Here is a 19,947-nt window from a genome sequence, read left to right as displayed (position 1 = left end):
TGCCCGTGCCATTGTACCGACGTACATCGGCGTGCGGCGGTCGGCAACTGGTTAAAGAAAAAAAAAATGTCACTTTTATTCCTATTACAAGGAATGTAAACATCCCTTGTAATAGAAAAAAAGCATGACATGGCCTCTTAAATATGATGATCAAAAAGACCTCAGATCTCATATTTACACTAAAATGCATTAAAAAAAAATTCCTCTAAAGAGCTATGGATGGAAGTGACGTTTTGACGTTGCTTCCGCCCTGCAATGGTATGGAGCCAAGTGGGGGCCATCTTCCCCTTACTCAGCTTCATAAAACACACAGAGAAGGATCCGATCACCTCTGCTGGCGGCTCCGGTAAGCAGCGCAGGGCACCGGAGCGTGGCGGGAGGGGGGGGCCCCTCTGCCGCCACCCTTAAAAGTGATCTTGCTGTGAATCTGCCACATAGACCACTATTATCTGAAACCGGACCTCCCGCTGAAGAAGGCAGCCCACTTCCTGTTTCTTGTCGGTTAAAAAGCCTAGGCCTATGACATCATGCACAGCTCTTTCACTCTCGTGAGAGTTTGCCAGAAAGGGAGGGAGGGGGAGTCATAAGAGGGCCATTGAGAGCTGCAGGGCTGCAGAGGTGGAGGTGTGTCTCTGTGTAAATCCAGGAAATGAACAGGCAGCAGCCGCTCACATGTTAAAATGGCTGCAGCCAAACTCAGGTGAGGGAGATTTCTGCAGCATATTTGGCAAATACAGAATCACAGTATATATAAAATAATATGCAAAGTGGTTGGGGGGAAGCTTCAGAATGGCAAAGATGTTTCTTCTGGGAAGGCTGTCCACAAGGTTTAGGAGTGTGTCTATGGGAATGTTTGACCATTCTTCCAGAAGAGCATTTGTGAGGTCAGGCACTGATGTTGGACAAGAAGGCCTGGCTCACAGTCTCCGATACAATTCATCCCAAAGGTTTAAAATGAATACAAAATGTAATGCTGTAAAATGGACTTTCCATACAATATACACGCAGGTTGAGCACCCATGATCCAGGGCAGAGGTGTCAAAACTTTTTTCAAAGAGGGCCAGATTTTATAAAGTGAACATGTATGAGGGCCGACATTACCTGACATTCTTTGAACCATTAAAATTCGGCCAGAGTGTGTTCGTGCGAGCAATAATACACTGCCCAACAAGAATTCTCTTGCCTTTGTGGCTGTGTGTGGTGAAGAGATGAGCTTGGGTGTGTTATTTGGAGATTTTATATATATATATACAGTGGTGTGAAAAAGTGTTTGCCCCCTTCCTCATTTCCTGTTCCTTTGCATGTTTGTCACACTTAAGTGTTTCGGAACATCAAACCAATTTAAACAATAGTCAAGGACAACACAAGTAAACACAAAATGCAATTTGTAAATGAAGGTGTTTATTATTAAAGGTGAAAAAAAATCCAAACCATCATGGTCCTGTGTGAAAAAGTGATTGCCCCCTAAACCTAATAACTGGTTGGGCCACCCTTAGCAGCAACAACTGCAACCAAGCGTTTGCGATAACGTGCAATGAGGCTTTTACAGCGCCCTGGAGGAATTTTGGCCCGCTCATCTTTGCAGAATTGTCCTAATTCAGTTACATTAGAGGGTTTTCGAGCATGAACGGCCTTTTTAAGGTCATACCACAACATCTCAATAGGATTCAGGTCAGGACTTTGGCTAGGCCACTCCAAAGTCTTCATTTTGTTTTTCTTCAGCCATTCGGTGGTGGACTTGCTGGTGTGTTTAGGATCATTGTCCTGCTGCAGAACCCAAGTTCGTTTCAGCTTGAGTACACGAACAGATGGTCGGACATTCTCCTTCAGGATCTCTTGGTAGACAGCAGAATTCATAGTTCCTTTTATCACAGCAAGTCTTCCAGGTCCTGAAGCAGCAAAACAGCCCCAGACCATCACACTACCACCACCATATTTTACTGTTGGTATAATGTTCTTTTTATGAAATGCAGTGTTCCTTCTACGCCAGATATACTTGGACACACACCTTCCAAAGAGTTCCACTTTTGTCTCATCGGTCCACAGAATGTTGTCCCAAAAGTCTTGGGGATCATCAAGATATGTTGTGGAGAAATTGAGACGAGCTTTGATGTTCTTTTTGCTCAGCAGTGGTTTTCTCCTTGGAACTCTGCCATGCAGGCCATTTTTGCCCAGTCTTTTCCTGATGGTGGAGGCATGAACGCTGACCTTAACTGAGGCAAGTGAGGCCTGCAGTTCCTTGGACGTTGTTGTGGGGTCTTTTGTGACCTCTTGGATGAGTCGTCGCTGCGCTCTTGGGGTAATTTTGGGCGGCCGGCCACTCCTGGGAAGGTTCACCACTGTTCCATATCTTCGCCATTTGTGGATAATGGCTCTCACTGTGGTTCGCTGGATTCCCAAAGCTTTGGAAATGGCTTTATAACCCTTTCCAGACTGATAGATCTCAATTACTTTCTTTCTCAATTGTTCCTGAATTTCTTTGGGTCTCGGCATGATGTGTAGCTTTTAAGGATCTTCTGGTGGACCTTACTGTGTCAAGCAGCTCCTATTTAAGTGATGCCTTGATTGTGAACAGGTGTGGCAATAATCAGGCCTGGGTGTGGCTAGAGAAATTGAACTCAGGTGTGGACAACCACAGTTATAGTATGTTTTAACAAGGGGGGCAATCACTTTTTCACACAGGGCCATGATGGTTTGGATTTTTTTTCACCTTTAATAATAAACACCTTCATTTACAAATTGCATTTTGTGTTTACTTGTGTTGTCCTTGACTATTGTTTAAATTGGTTTGATGTTCCGAAACACTTAAGTGAGACAAACATGCAAAGGAACAGGAAATGAGGAAGGGGGCATACACTTTTTCACACCACTGTATATATATATATATATATATATATAATATATATATATATATAAAATTTGTATTATTGCTCGCACGAACACACTCTGGCCGAATTTTAATGGTTCAAAGAATGTCAGGTAATGTCGGCCCTCATACATGTTCACACTGTATATCCAAACAACATGGCGCTTGGGGATTTGTTGGGGCCACAAAAGAGATATCATATATATATATATATATATATATATATATATATATATATATATATATATATATATATATATGTGTGTATCAGCATATAATACGCACCTTCACTTTAAGAGGGAAGTTTCAGGAAAAAAATTACATTTTAAATAAAGAACTGTGAAGCAAAATAAGGGTCCGTGCTCCTTTAATGCAGCCTAATCAGTGCCCGAATGCAGCCTCTCCATGGCCTTTAATGCAGCCTCTCCATGGCCTTTAATGCAGCCTCTCCATGGCCTTTAATGCAGCCTCTCCATGGCCTTTAATGCAGCCTCTCCATTGCCGTGAATGCAGCCTCTCCATTGCCGTGAATGCAGCCTCTCCATTGCCGTGAATGCAGCCCCGCCATTGCCGTGAATGCAGCCCCGCCATTGCCGTGAATGCAGCCCCGCCATTGCCGTGGCCATCTGCTGCCTCGGATGGGACAGGGAAGGGGTTCAAATGCTCGTCAACAGATTACATGCAGGAGAATCTCCTGTTTACTCGTGCATCCTCTTTAATACAAAGTCCCATCTCTTATGATAGTCAGAACAGTCGTCCAATGGCAGCCCAGGAGATGGGACTTCCTATTACAGATGCTGCCGAGTAAACAGGAGATTCTCCTGTTTGTAATCTGACGCCGCTCGTCCCGCCCCCTCCCTGTCCCCTCTGAGGCAGCGCCGATAAATAGAGTATATATATCTTTTGTAGCCACAAAAGATATAGCTATATGTGTGTGTGTGTGTGTATATATATATATATATATATATATATATATACACACAGTGCCTTGCGAAAGTATTCGGCCCCCTTGAACTTTTCAACCTTTTGCCACATTTCAGGCTTCAAACATAAAGATATAACATTTTTATTTTTTGTGAAGAATCACCAACAAGTGGGACACAATTGTGAAGTGGAACGAAATCTATTGGATTTTTGAAACTTTTTTAACTAATAAAAAAATGAAAAGTGGGGCGTACAAAATTATTCGGCCCCCTTGCGTTAATACTTTGTAGAGCCACCTTTTGCTGTGATTACAGCTTCAAGTCGCTTGGGGTATGTCTCTATCAGTTTTGCACATCGCGAGTCTGAAATTCTTGCCCATTCTTCTTTGCAAAACGGCTCGAGCTCAGTGAGGTTGGATGGAGAGCGTTTGTGAACAGCAGTTTTCAGCTCTTTCCACAGATTCTCGATTGGATTCAGGTCTGGACTTTGACTTGGCCATTCTAACACCTGGATACGTTTATTTGTGAACCATTCCTTTGTAGATTTTGCTGTATGTTTGGGATCGTTGTCTTGTTGGAAGATAAATCTCCGTCCCAGTTTCAGGTCTTTTGCAGACTCCAACAGGTTTTCATCCAGAATGGTCCTGTATTTGGCTGCATCCATCTTCCCCCTCAATTTTAATTATCTTCCCTGTCCCTGCTGAAGAAAAGCAGGCCCAAACCATGATGCTGCCACCACCATGTTTGACAGTGGGGATGGTGTGTTGAGGGTGATGAGCTGTGTTGCTTTTACGCCAAACATATCGTTTTGCATTGTGGGCAAAAAGTTCGATTTTGGTTTCATCTGACCAGAGCACCTTCTTCCACATGTTTGGTGTGTCTCCCAGGTGGCTTGTGGCAAACTTTAGACGAGACTTTTTATGGATATCTTTGAGAAATGGCTTTCTTCTTGCCACTCTTCCATAAAGGCCAGATTTGTGCAGTGTACGACTGATTATTGTCCTATGGACAGACTCTCCCACCTCAGGTGTAGTTCTCTGCAGTTCATCCAGAGTGATCATGGGCCTCTTGGCTGCATCTCTGATCAGTCTTCTCCTTGTCTGAGCTGAAAGTTTAGAGGGACGGCCAGGTCTTGGTAGATTTGCAGAGGTCTGATACTCCTTCCATTTCAAAATGATTGCTTGCACAGTGCTCCTTGGGATGTTTAAAGCTTGAGAAATCTTTTTGTATCCAAATCCGGCTTTAAACTTCTCCAGAACAGTATTACGGACCTGCCTGGTGTGTTCCTTGGTCTTCATGATGCTCTCTGCGCTTTCAACAGAACCCTGAGACTATCACAGAGCAGGTGCATTTATACAGAGACTTGATTACACACAGGTGGATTCTATTTATCACCATCAGTCATTTAGGACAACATTGGATCATTCAGAGATCCTCGCTGAACTTCTGAACCCACAATGCAAAACGATATGTTTGGCGTAAAAGCAACACAGCTCATCACCCTCAACACACCATCCCCACTGTCAAACATGGTGGTGGCAGCATGAGTTTGCTGCACTGAAAGTAAAGGGGCTGAATAATTTTGCACGCACCACTTTTCAGTTTTTTATTTGTTAAAAAAAGTTTAAATTATCCAATAGATTTCGTTCCACTTCACAATTGTGTCCCACTTGTTGGTGATTCTTCACAGAAAATTAAAATTTTATATCTTTTATGTTTGAAGCCTGAAATGTGGCAAAAGGTTGAAAAGTTCAAGGGGGCCGAATACTTTCACAAGGCACTGTATGTATATGTGTGTGTGTGTGTGTGTGTGTGTGTGTGTGTGTGTGTGTATATATATATATATATATATATATATATATATATATATATATATATATATACTGACTTGGATATTATACCTGATCTAGAGTGACCATCTACTGGCACATAGATGTATATTCTGATATCTCTGCAGTGCATGGAGGAGTGGGGATTGAGGAAATGCTTCCTCCTGCCTGCAGGAAACTGACCACATCATCTCAGCTTAGGCAAAGGACTGGCTTTTTGATGATAAGGCCTATTTTAATTCTTACCTGAGCCTTTTGTAGCTCGAAGCTCCAAATGCAGGAGGAGAAAAAAATTGATTATTCTCTGTGTAGATTGTTCATATTTCCACTTAGTCACCTGAAGCTCAAAGTTCTGGAACTTTTTTTGTAGTTCGAATCAGGCAGATTGGGGCCTTTTTGAAGAGTCCCCCTCCCCCATATAAATGCTATAAAATTAGCAATTTGCACATTTTTGAGCATTAGCAAGTGCTTTTGTGTTTTTTCTGCTAAAATGCATTAATTAAATAACAATACATTATAATAATAAACATATTCATAAATAAAGAGGAACTAAATAAACCAAATTAATTCTAACCCGAAACCCTAATCCTAGCCCCAATCAAAAAACGATTTTTTTTTTCATTTTGAATAGAGCAAGGGAGGGTTATTACCCCTGTCTGATTATTTTTTGCCTTCTGTGTCCCATTGTGGAGATTTCCTTTCACTTCCTGTCCCATAACCAAACAGGAAGTGGGAGGAAATCTCTGCAAATTAAGGAAATTTCTTGGGGGAAACCAAGAACGATTGTCCTTATTGATATATTTCCCCTCTATTACTTTTCTGGGGACAACCCAAAATTTGTGATTTTTCTGTTGCTTTCACTTTCAGTGATAATAGTAAACAGAACAAATAGAGAGGGTGATTCTCCCGAACGGCAAAACGGACAGAAATAAAAACCTGACAGGCATTCAAATCCCTTGACACTCTATCCAAAACTAAAAAAAAAATGTTTTGCCTTTAGTTATACTCTAACCCCTAACCCTATTCCCAAACCCTAATATTAATGCCTGATCCTAGTCCCTAACCCTAATATTAACCATAATCTTAACACTTATATTAACCCTAATCCTAACCCTGAATCCAATCTCCTAACTCTTAACCCCTAACCTTACAAAAAATAAGTAAATACCGTATTGGCGTATAACACACACCTTAATTTTTTTAGAGGGAAGATTCAGGAAAAAAATACAGCCCATCAATGCAGCCTTATCAGTGCCCATCTACAGCCTCACCATTGCCCATCAATGCAGCCTGATCAGTGCCCATCAATGCAGCCTCACCATTGCCCATCAATGCAGCCTGATCAGTGCCCATCAATGCAGCCTGATCAGCGCCCATCAATGCAGCCTCACCATTGCCCATCAATGCAGTCTGCTCAGTGCCCATCTGCAGCTTCACCAGTGCCCATCTGCAGCCTCACCATTGCCCATCAATGCAGCCTGATCAGTACCCATCTGCAGCCTCACCATTGCCCAACAATGCAGCCTGATCGATGCCCATCTGCAGCCTCACCATTGCAGCTTGATCAGTGCCTATCTGCGGCCGCCTCACGTCATATTACACAGAACGGGGATCTCCTGTTTACTCTGTGGCCACTGTAATACTAAGTCCTGCCTCCTGGACTGGCTCCTATGATACACTGAACACTGGCACAATACCGGGACATGTTACGTCTATCACAGGAGCCAGTCCAGGAGGTGGGACTTCGTATAACAGAGGCCACCGAGTAAACAGGAGATCCCCACTCTGTGTAAACCGGCGGCGATCGCGCCCCCCCACCCCTTTCATCCTTTTTATAATTTGTTGCTATGTTTTTCAGCTTTATAATCTGCTTTCATTATTTTTATGTATTAACTTTTTTTTTACTTTTTTTGTTAGGAGGTTAGGGGATCGTTTGTTTATTATTTACCGTATGTATCGGCATATAACACACGCACACACATGATTTGCACCTGATTTTCAGGGGGGGGGGGTGCGTGTTATACGCCGATAAATATGGTAAATAATAAATTATCCCCTAACCTCCTAACAAAAAAAGTTAATACATAATAAAAAATAATTAAAGCAGATGATAAAGCTGAAAAACATAGCAACACATGATGAAAAGGAGATAGTATTTATTCTATTAGCTAATAGAAATATTGGCAGCTCAAAAATGCTTTAAAAGCGCTTATAGCGCTCAAAAACGTTTGACAAAGTGCCCACAAAATGCACAAAAACGCAACGTTCAGGTGTGAGCCTGAAATGAAAACTTACTGAAATAAAAAATACTAATGACAGAAAGAGATATAATTTGGGAGAGTCCAATGTTTGTACTTTCACATATTCTGGCGGCTCTGGCAGTCGGCGTACAATTTTTTGTTGTTTTAGGTCTTTGTTGTCTTTTTTTTTTTTCCTCTTTGTGTTTTTCTTGAGTGTAACCCGGCACCGCTGGGAAAGTGTCAATGCAGTGACATTAGACAAGTGTCAATGAATGTTCAGAAAGTGATGTCATGTACACAAAGATCGCAGCCCGTGTTTGAACAATGGGCCGTACGGCTCTGCTGGTTATTAAATGACAGAACGGGGAGGTGACTGTCACCTGTCACACGGAAGTAGCGCCTCTGATTTTCAGGAGCAGCACCTGCAGCTTGCCAATGTTGTCACATCACATCTCGGTATCGCCCCTCCCGGCGTTCCTTCATAATCAGAGTATCAGCGGGGGGGACGTCTTACAATAAGAAGAATGACATAAATTGGGTTGGTGGAGTTTGACAAGACCGCAGAGGCGATAAAAAGTAGAGTATAAATCTCTTCACACCAATAAAAAATGTGAAAATTAAAAAAAAAAAAAAGAAAGAAAAGAAAAATAGAGTATAAAAAGGAGAAAATAAATAAAAACACGGCAGATCCCCTTTAAGAATGGATGATGTTCTTTCAACTCCTGACATCCACAGTTATAATGACTTGGGGGTTGTATGGAATATGTTTGATCCGGGGAAGGGATCTTTATGGGCTCAGGAGGGATTTTCTCTCCCTTTTGATGCACAATGAAGCTGCGGTTCCCAGGAGTTTTTTTTTTTTTTTTTTTTTGCTTTTCTTTTCTTTGTGCCTTCTGGATCACAGCTGCTCAAGTTTGTTAGAGGAACTTTGTGACCAGTTTTCAGCCATGTCTAGTTGGGATCTAAAGCTGGACTCCAGATTTCCCTTCAGTCTTGCACAGTTGCAGAGACTCCTCTCTACTGAAACGGCTTGGATGTCACGTCACGCTGTAAGCTTCTCGCCATATGCATTAGAAGCTGGAGCAACTTATGCCGCGTACACGCGACCGGACTTTTCGACAACAAAGGTCCGACGGAAACGAATCCGTCGGACAATTCGATCGTGTGTGGGCTCCATCGGGACCTTTGCTGTCCAAAAATCTGACGGACTTTAGAAATAGAACATGTTTCAAATTTTTTGGCCTGAACTCCGCCGGACCTAGTTCCTATCGAGAAATACGTTCGTGTGTATGCTAGTCCGACGGACAAAAACCGACGCTAGGGCAGCTATTGGCTACTGGCTATGAACTTCCTTATTCTAGTCCAGTCATATGTCATCACGTTCAAATCCATCAGACTTTGGTGTGATTGTGTGTGGCCAAGTCCGTTCATTTGGAAAGTCAGTCGGAACTCCGCCAAAACTCCGTAGAAAAGTCTGGTCGTGTGTACGCGGCATTAGAGCTCACCTCATTTTCTAGCTGGAAGATGTCCAGCATCATGTAACCTTCTCATGCCCAACTTGTGGCCCTTTGGTATATGATGTGCAGCCCTTGGACCTCAGCAGTCTGTAGTGGGAGCATTGATTAGGGTAATAGCATTCATCTCTACTAGCCTCATGTAACATAGTAGTTGAGGTCGAAAAAAGACACAAGTCCATCAAGTCCAACCTATGTGTGTGATTATATGTCAGTATTACATTGTATATTCCTGTATGTTGTGGTCGTTTCAGGTGCTTATCTAATAGTTTCTTGAAACTATCGATGCTCCTCCGCTGAGACCACCGCCTGTGGAAGGGAATTCCACATCCTTGACGCTCTTATGCCTCATACACATGATCAGAAATTCTGTCAGAAAAAACTTGGATTTTTTTTCCCAATGGAATTCCGCTCAAGCTTGGCTTGCATATACATGGTCACACAAAAGTTCTCTGAAGATTTGACCGTCAAGAACGCGGTGACGTACAACACTACGACGAGCCGAGAAAATTAAGCTCAATGCTTCCGAGCATGCATGATTTTTTGCATGTCCGAATTGCATACAGACGAACGCATTTTCGGATATCTCTCAATCTTCTGCAGGCTGGAATTCTGCCAGCAGAAGTCCGATGGAACATACACACGGTCGGAATATCAGACTTTTGCTGGCAGAATTTCTGATCGCGTGTGCGGGGCATTACAGTAAAGATCCCTCTGCGTAGTTTAAGGTTAAACCTCTTTTCTTCCAATTTTAATGAGTGGCCACGAGTCTTCTAAAACTCCCCTTCCACAAATTTTTTTTTATCCATATTTTGGGGTCATTGTATGGTATTTGTATATTGAAATCATATCCCCTCTCAATGTATCCTGTCCACACACCCTGACCCTCGTTTCTACTATTAGGTCTGCAATTTTTGACAGTCCCCTCAAATATTACATACCCTATATTGTCAAAAGTATTGGGACACCTGTCTTTACACACATGTGAACTTTATTGGCATCCCAGTCTTAGTCTATAAGAGTTGGCCCACCCTTTGCAGCTATAACAGCTTCAACTCTTCTGGGAAGGCTGGCCACAATTTTAGCAGTGTGTCTATGACCATTCTTCCAGAAGCACATTTGTGAGGTCAGGCCCTTATGTGGATGAGAAGGCCTGGCTCGCAGTCTCTGCTCTAATTCATTCCAGACATGTTCTATTGGGTTGAGGTCAGGACTCTGTGCAGGCCAGTCAAGTTTCTCCACCCTAAACTCGCTCATCCACATCTTTATGGACCTTGCTTTGTACACTGGTGTCCAGTCATGGTGGAACAGGAAGGGGCCATCCCCCAAACTGTTCCCTCAAAGTTGGGAGCATGAAATTGTCCAAAATGTCCTGGTATGCTGACGCCTTAAGAGTTCCTTTCACTGGAATAAAGGGGCCAAGCCCAACCTCATGTCTTTATGGAACTTGCTTTGTGCACTGGTTCAAATCATTTGGTGGAGGGTGGATTATGGTGTGGGGTTGATCTTCAGGGGTTGGGCCTGGCCCCTTATTTCCAGCGAAGGGAACTGTTAAGGCCCGTACACACGATGAGAAAATCGTAAGTAAAATTTCGTCCGAACGATCTGGCGATTTTTGGATCGCTCGTATGGTGCTTTCGAGAGCCGATTTCCGATTTTTTTTTCACATTTTTGTTTTGTTTGACAAAAGCTAGATGTGCAAACTATAAATTTTTTGTCGTATGTGAACTCAACGTCCAATTTTCATTTTAATTAGTAACTCAGGACGTCTCTTCTGAAGTTGTATTCTGTTGTACGAGAATTTTCATATGATGAGTAACTTCTGCACTTTCGACACGAGACTAGCATGCATTAAAAAAATGGACGAACGATCGTCCAAAAATCTGAACGTGTGTACCGGGCTTAAAGGCGTCAGCATACCAAGACAATTTTGTGGGAACAGTTTGGGGACGGCCCCTTCCTGTTCCAACATGACTGCACACCAGTGCAAAAAGCAAGGTCCATAAAGACGTGGATAAGCCAGTTTGGGGTGGAAGAACTTGACTGGCCTGCACAGAGTCCTGACCTCAACCCAATAGAACATGTCTGGAATGAATTAGAGCAGAGACTGCGAGCCAGGCCTTCTCATCCACATAAGGGCCTGACCTCACAAATGTGCTTCTGGAAGAATGGTCATAGACACACTGACTGGCCTGCACAGAATCCTGACCTCAACCTGATAGAGCACCTTTGGGATGAATTAGACCGGAGACTGCGAGCCAGGCCTTCTCATCCTACATCAGTGCCTGACCTCACAAATACTCTTCTGGAAGAATGGTCAAACATTCCCATACACACACACTCCTAAACCTTGTGGACAGCCTTCCCGGAATAGTTAAAGCTGTTATAGCTGCAAGGAGGGAGGGGAACTCAATATTGAACCCTATGGACTAAGACTGGGATGCCATTAAAGTTCATGTAAGCAGGCGCCCCAATACTTTTGGCAATAGTGTAGGTGTTTACAGGCATTCTCAACGCACCAAAATTGCTGTTGAGCTTTTGGGTAGAAAAACCCCCTGATGCATGTAAACGCGTCTAAATGCTAGGCACGCTTTGGTGCTTGAGCGTTATCCATTTTAATGGCCAGAATAAATGACTTTTCTGGCCAATGAAATGAATAAACGTCCAAATGCTTGACGTGCCTGAAAGCGTTTTAGAAATACGCCTTTAGGAGAATTTTTAACACCGCTTTGCTCCGGTCCTGACAAAAGCAGTAAGAAGAGCGTAGCGTGCATGAGGCCGTAAAGCAATTTTCCTTGAAGGTCAGCTCTGTGCTCGCATTGTATGAAATATTGTATGATCAAAGCCGAGAAAAGTCAGAGGTCTGTAGATGGTTAGAAAATGTCAGAGCGACGGATTCTTTTTTTCTTCCTTCTTTCCATAATGCACTTGTTCACGTCGTTTTTTTTTTTAGACTTGACGTCAACGCCGCGACTTTGTTTCCGTGACACAAAAGCACCATTTTCAGAAAGCTCTTTGGATCTCCGGAGTAATTTTTTTGAGGGATTTAAACTGAAGCGTATATAATCGCTGATGGCCATTTAAATCCCAGAGCTGACAGTAGCCAGCTTGTCTTGTGGGTACACTCGCTCTCTTGTACCAAGCCAGCGACCGGCTTCCTGACTCCACCCAATGAAAACAGAAAGGGCGTGCTGCCGGGACAAAATGGAGTCACTCATGATGTAGTCTCACTGCCCGGCCACAGGAATGTTTCCAAGCGTTGGAGTTCAGGGTGAGCGGCCCCGAGTTCAGAACTGGACACAGAAGGGCGTTATTCATACCTCTCTGGCAGCTGGACAACTTTGACAAGCAAGAGCCCATTATATCCTGCCCGAGTACCTGTAAACATGCGTCCTGAGCAAATTCCACAGGCCATTTAAATATTTACACATATGTAAGGGGGAAATGGAAGGTAGGGCACTGGAATGTGCCGCCATAGCATCCCTCGCTGTCCCTTTTTTTTTCTTGCAGAGTTTGTTATTTTATGGCAGGAGCTGTGACTTCACTTGTTTTTCCAGTCAAATCTATCATGGACGTGGCTGTAGTTTGTGTACTTTGGAAATGGTACGTGCTGCCCTATCTTGAAAAATTAAAAGTCATGATGGAAGAACGCTTCATCTTTTTAATGAAAAGAAGGTTTCAAGTAAAACTACAGAAATTGGGGAAAAAAATGCCTTAAAAAAGACTCCACAACAGAACGAAGTAAACAACCCACCCTCTGCTTTACCCATCTTTGTTGCACACTCCCAGTGAAGAGATACTGCATGAAAAACCCTTGAACGCACTTGGACCAGTTGGGTATGAAGGCACCTGTAACATCCTCCCCTTCCTACCAAGCCGCAATGCTTCGGATTGATCTTCTAGGCCCAAATACTGGCACCTGTATGTCACACTTACCTCTAAAGCAGGTGGTCAGACACTATAGCTAGCTTCTGTGTTCTTCACTTATAGCAGCCCCCTTTCCCATAAGGGAAGGAGGCCTACTGGTACTCGATTGCCCCCAGGACCTATACACAATGCTATAGTGCCTGGCTACCATGCCAGGGAATGTGTGAACTGAGGAAAGCAAACAGGTACTTGTATTTGGGTGACAGACAAGGTTCAGAATAGTCTGAGTTAAAAATTCGAAGTCAAAAGGCAGGCAGAGTTCAGCGAATAGTTGACATCCAAATTGAAGTCGTCCACTAAGTAATCCAATCTAGCAGAGCAGGGCAGACAAACGGGCAGCTTGACCAGGTATTACACTATCTTATCACAAGCATGAGACTTCAGGCTTGGCTGGCTTAAATCAGGTTTGGTCTCCACCCAGAGACTGGCCACATTAATCACCTTGCAGGTGGGCAGACAGACAAGGAGGACGCCACAGCCAAAACCAAGATGCTGGAAAGAGGAGCAGGAGTGCTGGACACTATTGCCATTGTCATTTTAGATCTGGTGAATCAGCAGCCCCATCTGAATGGGTGTCCCATCGGCTTAAAACGAGTTTCTCAAGCAGGGTTCCTCTTGAGGTTGCTACAGGTTCCCTAATCAGTTAACAAGGGGGGCAATTTTCCACTAACAACCGATGTAAGAAGCACCTCTGCAATGACCACTGAAGTTAGTGGACACCACAAATTTTAGGCTGGCCATAGATAGAATTTCAAATGAAAATTCTTAGGAAAATTCACAGGACATTCGTTTGTTATTCAAAAGATTTAAATTGCTTTTAGCATATGAATTTGAAATGACTTTACTTTAACAAATGAAACCCACATACACTTAGAAATTTGTTCATTCAAGAAAAAATTTCCAACCAGTTTTTTTTTTTTTCAAATTTTCTCATCACTGCAGTCGAAAATTAACATAGTTTTGACCCACTAATGATTAGAAAAACTAACAAACCTTCTTTTCCCAAGAATTTTCATTCAAAATTCTACCCATCTATGGCCAGCTTTACTGTCTGCCTTGTGTTTCTGTAGTTCTTAATTTCAAGTAGGTATTTACGTTACATTACTTATTCCTTTTTTTTAAAACCTTAAATGATTGATCACACTATTGAACCATCAGTTCTACCATCCTTTTAAGCAGGTGTTCCCCAAGACCTGAAAATTATTTCTAGGGTTCCGCGGGTGAAAAAAAAAAACGTGTGACTATTGCTGCTGCATTGGTTACATGGCCTATACTTTTCTCTGGACCACTTTCCTGATACTGTTAACGTAATTTCAAAACTTAATCTTTATAATTTTGCTTGGTAAATCAACTTGGATGCTTGTATAACAGGATCATAACACAGGAGCACAATTAGTAGATTGTTGCCACCGCATACCAGGAAGTACTTGACCAAAGGTCTTCATGGGGAATCGCCACTGGAAGCTGCAAAATTATAAAGATTAAAGCGGGGTTCCACCCTAAAGTGGAACCTCCGCTGATCGGATCCCTCCCCCCCTCCGGTGTCACAATTGACACCTTTCAGGGGGGAGGGGGGTGGAGATACCTGTCAAAGACAGGTATTTTCACCCACTTCCGGGCATAGACTCCCGTGGGAGTCTACGCCATTTCCTGCCCTGCCGCGCTGTCTGCTGGGACACACACGGGTCCCAGTGACAGCGCGGAGATTTCCTATTGCGCGGTGCGGCTCGCGCATGCGCAGTAGGGAACCGGGAAGTGAAGCCGATTCGCTTCACTTCCTGATTCCCTCACCTAGAATGGTGGCGACAGCAGCCGAGAGCCGAGCGATCGATCGGCCTCGGCTGCCGGCATCGCTGGAACCCAGGACAGGTGAGTGTCCATTTATTAAAAGTCAGCAGCTGTAGTATTTATAGCTGCTGGCTTTTAATATTTTTATTTTTTTTGGTGGAATCCCTCTTTAAGATAAGTTTTGAAATTACATTAACAGTGTTAAAGCTTATGTAGCTTTTAGTGATTTGGTTTACATTTGCTACTGCTACCCACCTTTGCCGACCACTCTATGCTCTGCTGCTTTGTCAAAAGCCCTTGAGAAATACTTGGCCCCAGCAATCCGATACTTGGCCCCAGCAATCCGTTGGGGGAGCATGTGACCTCCTCCCCTTCCTTCCAAGTTGCTGTGCTTGGGTCTGATCTTCTAGGCTCAACCCCATGTAAGCTTCGGCTTTGGACCCATGGCTCTGGCAGGGAAATCGAATAGTGGGAGAACACTTGAAAGAGAAATACCAGTGGGTGGGGTGTTGGTTCTTTTAAGATGGCACTAAAGGCTCCATTTTATCCATAGCTGCATTGGTATAGATGAATTTCACACAACAAAAAAAAAAACACTTTTTACCTCTTATTATAGGTGAATCCTCTGGGTTCCTCAGCACTGCATCCCAAAACTTGCAGTCAGGGAGTGCACACTCATACGTTCATTCAAAATCATTTGATCTCCTAATAGGAACTACATGTCCCATAGGTCACAGCCCCATTGCACATTTGTGCCCCTTGCAAGCCACATTCAATCACTTCCACTTTGGTGGGGAGTCTAATGCTCTTGGGTGCCTGTGCCAGTTGGCAGCATCCTTATGTCAGCCTATATTTTCCCACAGGAGCACACAGGAATGGTTGGTTATGGTGGGGCCATGAAACCTTACAAGCCAAGGAGCCACCCTAACACTGAAAAGCTGGGTCAGCAGTCGTTGGGACCAAGTGAAACCGTAGGAAAGGAAAGCTTTCAAACATGCAGAAGAGCAATACTGTATAATGCAAATCTAACGAAATTGTTTGAGGGGGGATTTAAAAAAGACCTTTCCCCCTCTTCCATAAATTTCACATCCTCGTGCATCTATGCATGCTGATGTGAAGTCCTAAAACCCTTTTAAAGCAGAGGTCCACCCTAAAGTGGACCTTCCGCTCATTGGAACCCTCTGCACCCACTTCCGGCGTAGATTCTGCAGAAGGTACGCCCCTTTCCGCAGAATCTACGCCCCTTTCCAAAGGTCCCCCGCTGCCTGCTGGGAAACACACGGATCCCAGAGACAACGGGGACCATCCTTATTGCGCAGCGCGACTCGCGCATGCGCAGTAGGGAATCGGGAAATGAAGCCGAAAGGCTCCACTTCCTGACTCCCATACCCAAGATGGCGGCGGCAGCACCCGAGAGACGATCGAGAGATCGGCTTCGGGTGCCAACATCGCGGGTGCGCTGGGCGGGTAAGTGTCATTATTTTAAAAGTCAGCAGCTGCAGTATTTGTAGCTGCTGGCTTTAAAAAAAAAACAAAAAAAAACGCAGACTCCCGCTTTAAGCTTTACTTACTTTTTTTTTTCTATTCTATTACCTAGTCTCCCTTAAGGCAGTGGTAATGTTGCCTTGGCTGCACCAATAAAGATAACATCACCATTGTCTTCAGGGAAACCCCTTTCACTTTACCCTAAGGCCCCTTTCACACTGGCTGTCCGATCAGGTCCGCAGTTTTTCAGGCAGACCTGATGGGACCCTCTATTTACCCCTATGGAGCGGTGGATGTCAGCGGTGACATGTCCGCTGACATCTGCCATGATCCAATCCGATCCTGTCCGCCAAATCCAGACAGGCAATTTCCCCATAGGGGAGAGCGGGGACTGGGTCTGTCTTCGCTCTGCACATTGAGTGGAGACTGACCTGTCATCCGCCTGCTCAGCTGGGATCAATGGAGCGATCCTCTGCTGAGCAAGCGAAGTCCGTCAGGCAGAGGCACCCGTGTGAAAGGTGCCTAAGGCTAAAAACGCGCGTAGTGATTTGGAATTGCAGGCAGAATTGGCACAATTCTGTACACAATTCCAAATCGCGCTATTTTGAAGAAACATATAACACGTGTTTGGGTGCCATTCTTTTCTAATGGCTTCCCAAAAGTGGTGTAATTTCACCAGAACTTTCCTGACAAAAACTCCCAAAATCGCAGGTGAAAAAAAAATTGTGCAGAGCCCATCGCCGGAGCAGGTGCAGGAGCTTCTTTTGTGCGATAAACACATGTAGTGTGGCTCTATTAAGTAAATTGGCTGTCCTATGCACAACACACAGAAATGCATGTAAATCACCCAATTGGAATCGGGAGCTGGAACACGCGTTCGCGATAAGTGAAGTGTGAATGGGGCCTAAATAAGCAAAGTCACGGAGGCTTGTTAAAGTGGAACTCCAGCCCAAGCTTTCTACTAATTTTGAATCGAGTAGTTACAGTTTCTGATTCTGGCCATTCAAAGAGTTAATTTAAAATAGCGATTTTGTGTATGGAGATGCTTACTGGTGATGTCGAGTTTAAAAAAAAAAAGACATACATGAAATGTGGAAGTGAAAGACTGCCACTTTTCAAGCATCTAATTCAAATATCTAAGAAAATTTTATGAGCGACTGATTTGTCTGTGGTTTAACTGCACCCGTTTTTAGGTTTTCTCAGTTTGATAACTTAAATGAAGTAAGATGCATTTCCTTGAAATTGGAAAGATTAATTCCTATTGGCTGTTGCAAAATATAAAGATTGGATTGAAGTGTTGATGATTGCTAGATTAAAAATGGACTTTCTGTTGGCAGTTATGAGTTGCCCCATTTACAACCTACATCAGGAAAGTATCCTCGACATACTCTGCAACTTGTGAGGTTCTCAGTCAGAACTGTAGACTTTTCCCAAGAAGCGAGTCTTGGCTGCCGATGCGGCCTCGCTGCTGTCTGACGGATTCTAGGCTTTTCTCAGTGACGTTGATAACTGTACAGCCTGAGAACTTTGCCCAAAGGCCAAAAAAAGGTTGAGCAATGCAGAGAGGTCCCAGCTATTATTAGGCCGCACGTGTGTCTGCTGAGCTAAGCAGACTGTGAAGTTACAGGGACTGTTTGATAAGATCTGAAGTCGTTATTCTCATTGATAGTTTTTCTCCTGGGAGAAATCGAAGTCTTAAAAGATGGTTTAACCCTGATTTGCGTGACCCCCTTTTCTACATTTGTGGAAATTCCTTTATTGCAGAATTCCTCCTACTTGTTCATATGGTAGAAAACGGGACTTGCTCCCTTTTAATTTTAAGAAACCTTTGAATTTGATATTAAATAAAACTAATCAAAAATCTGATAACTGAAAATGTTATGGCTGGGCAAATCCTCGGAGCCAGATTACCAATGTTACTTAAAGAAATTACAGCTGGCCCAGGAGAATGCCTATAAGCTACTCTCTCCTTGGTACACGACCCCGGTTCGAGTAGCCAAGTTTGTTCCCTCTGCACCCCCTTACTGTTTTTTGGGGTTGCAGGGAGCCTGGCACTCTCCTTCGTATCTGGTGGTCCTGCCTGGAAGCCTTACAATTTTGGACCAAGGTGTATTTTCTGATTAGATCAGTTTTGAATGTCACAATAGTACACGATTCTGGGAAGCCTTGTTGCATAAATCCACTCCATTCCGTTTTGTCTTCCTGGCAGCACAGCAGACCATAGCTAAGGTCTGGCACCAACCTTAATTTTGCTGAGATTAAATGGGGCCTTATGGGAACCATGGTTCACAAGAAGCTCATGTCTATGCTCACAGACATCCACTCCAAGTTTCTGAAGATGTGGGACCCTTGGGCTACCTGTTACTAATGACAGGTTAGGTCTGGACCACTACCTGCTATCGATATGACCATCTGCACGGCCCCTCCTAGGATGGCACAATGGTTTGCACCGCACAGTACACTCCTGAGCCCCCCCCCCCCCCCCCCAGGCATGTTCACCTCCCTCCTTAGGCCGCTGAAGCTGGTAAGTGGCCCTTCTTTACCCCTTCATTCTTTCCTCTGGCTTCCAGTCCCCTGCCCCAGGATTTGGAGGCCTTTTCCTCTTCCCCACTTTCTTTGAAGCATATATTCTCCTTACTACGTACATTTCCCTACTGATTTGCCTTGTGTGCCATACTGTTACTAAGTTTGTATTTTCTCTGGACCTATTTTTGGCTTATGAAGAAATTTTGTGTATTTTTCTTGTGTTCACGTGGGCTAATTGTTATGTATCAGCCTCAACTGCTGTACTCTCGTTTGTATACAATTTTTCAATGCATTTATCTGTGTATAATCATTTTTTACCCTTTGTTACGCATTTTTGAAAAACCCAATAAGAATTTTTGTAATGTAAAAATTATAGCTGGCACTTCATATTTGAGGTTTTTTTCCAGGTGTTGTCACCGTAGCTCCTAGATTGGATATACTTGCTCCATATTGATATGTCCACCCTTGAAATATTCATTATAACTTGAAAGGCTTACTTATGAACAATGTATTTTGCCCCTCTATTGTGTATCACTTGCTTTGCATGGGTCAGACTCTTCCTAAGTCAGGGGGTGATCGGTCCTCTGATGTGTGACAGTTGCCTGACCTTTGGGTACGGTGGTTAAGGGTAGGCAATGGACAGAATTGCAACTGTTAGAACAGGTGAGCTTTCTCCCCTAGAATAAAGATGTTGGTAACTTCTAGTTCAGCCTTTCTCAACCTTTTTAACGTGGAGGAACCCTTGAAATAACCCTCTGGGCTTGGGAAAACCCTGCTGATAATTACCATATTGACAGCTCGCTGTACATTAGTGTGATGGCCACTGGAAAGACTGGTCCTTGCGTTCAT

The 19,947-nt window shown here is 43.6% G+C and overlaps 1 protein-coding gene across 4 annotated transcripts in view; it reads left to right on the top strand.

Annotated features, from left to right (window-relative positions):
- Nucleotides 1–19,947, top strand: part of FCHSD2 (FCH and double SH3 domains 2) — a 342,693-nt gene that overhangs the window by 100,045 nt on the left and 222,701 nt on the right. The window lies entirely within an intron of this gene.

This window comes from Lithobates pipiens, unplaced genomic scaffold, assembly GCF_037356315.1.
Source record: "Lithobates pipiens isolate NorthernLeopardFrog02 unplaced genomic scaffold, aLitPip1_a1.2 Scaffold_23, whole genome shotgun sequence".
NCBI classification, from domain to species: domain Eukaryota; kingdom Metazoa; phylum Chordata; class Amphibia; order Anura; family Ranidae; genus Lithobates; species Lithobates pipiens.
Note: the sequence above shows the minus strand (reverse complement) of the source record. Positions and strands in the feature narration are given on the sequence as shown.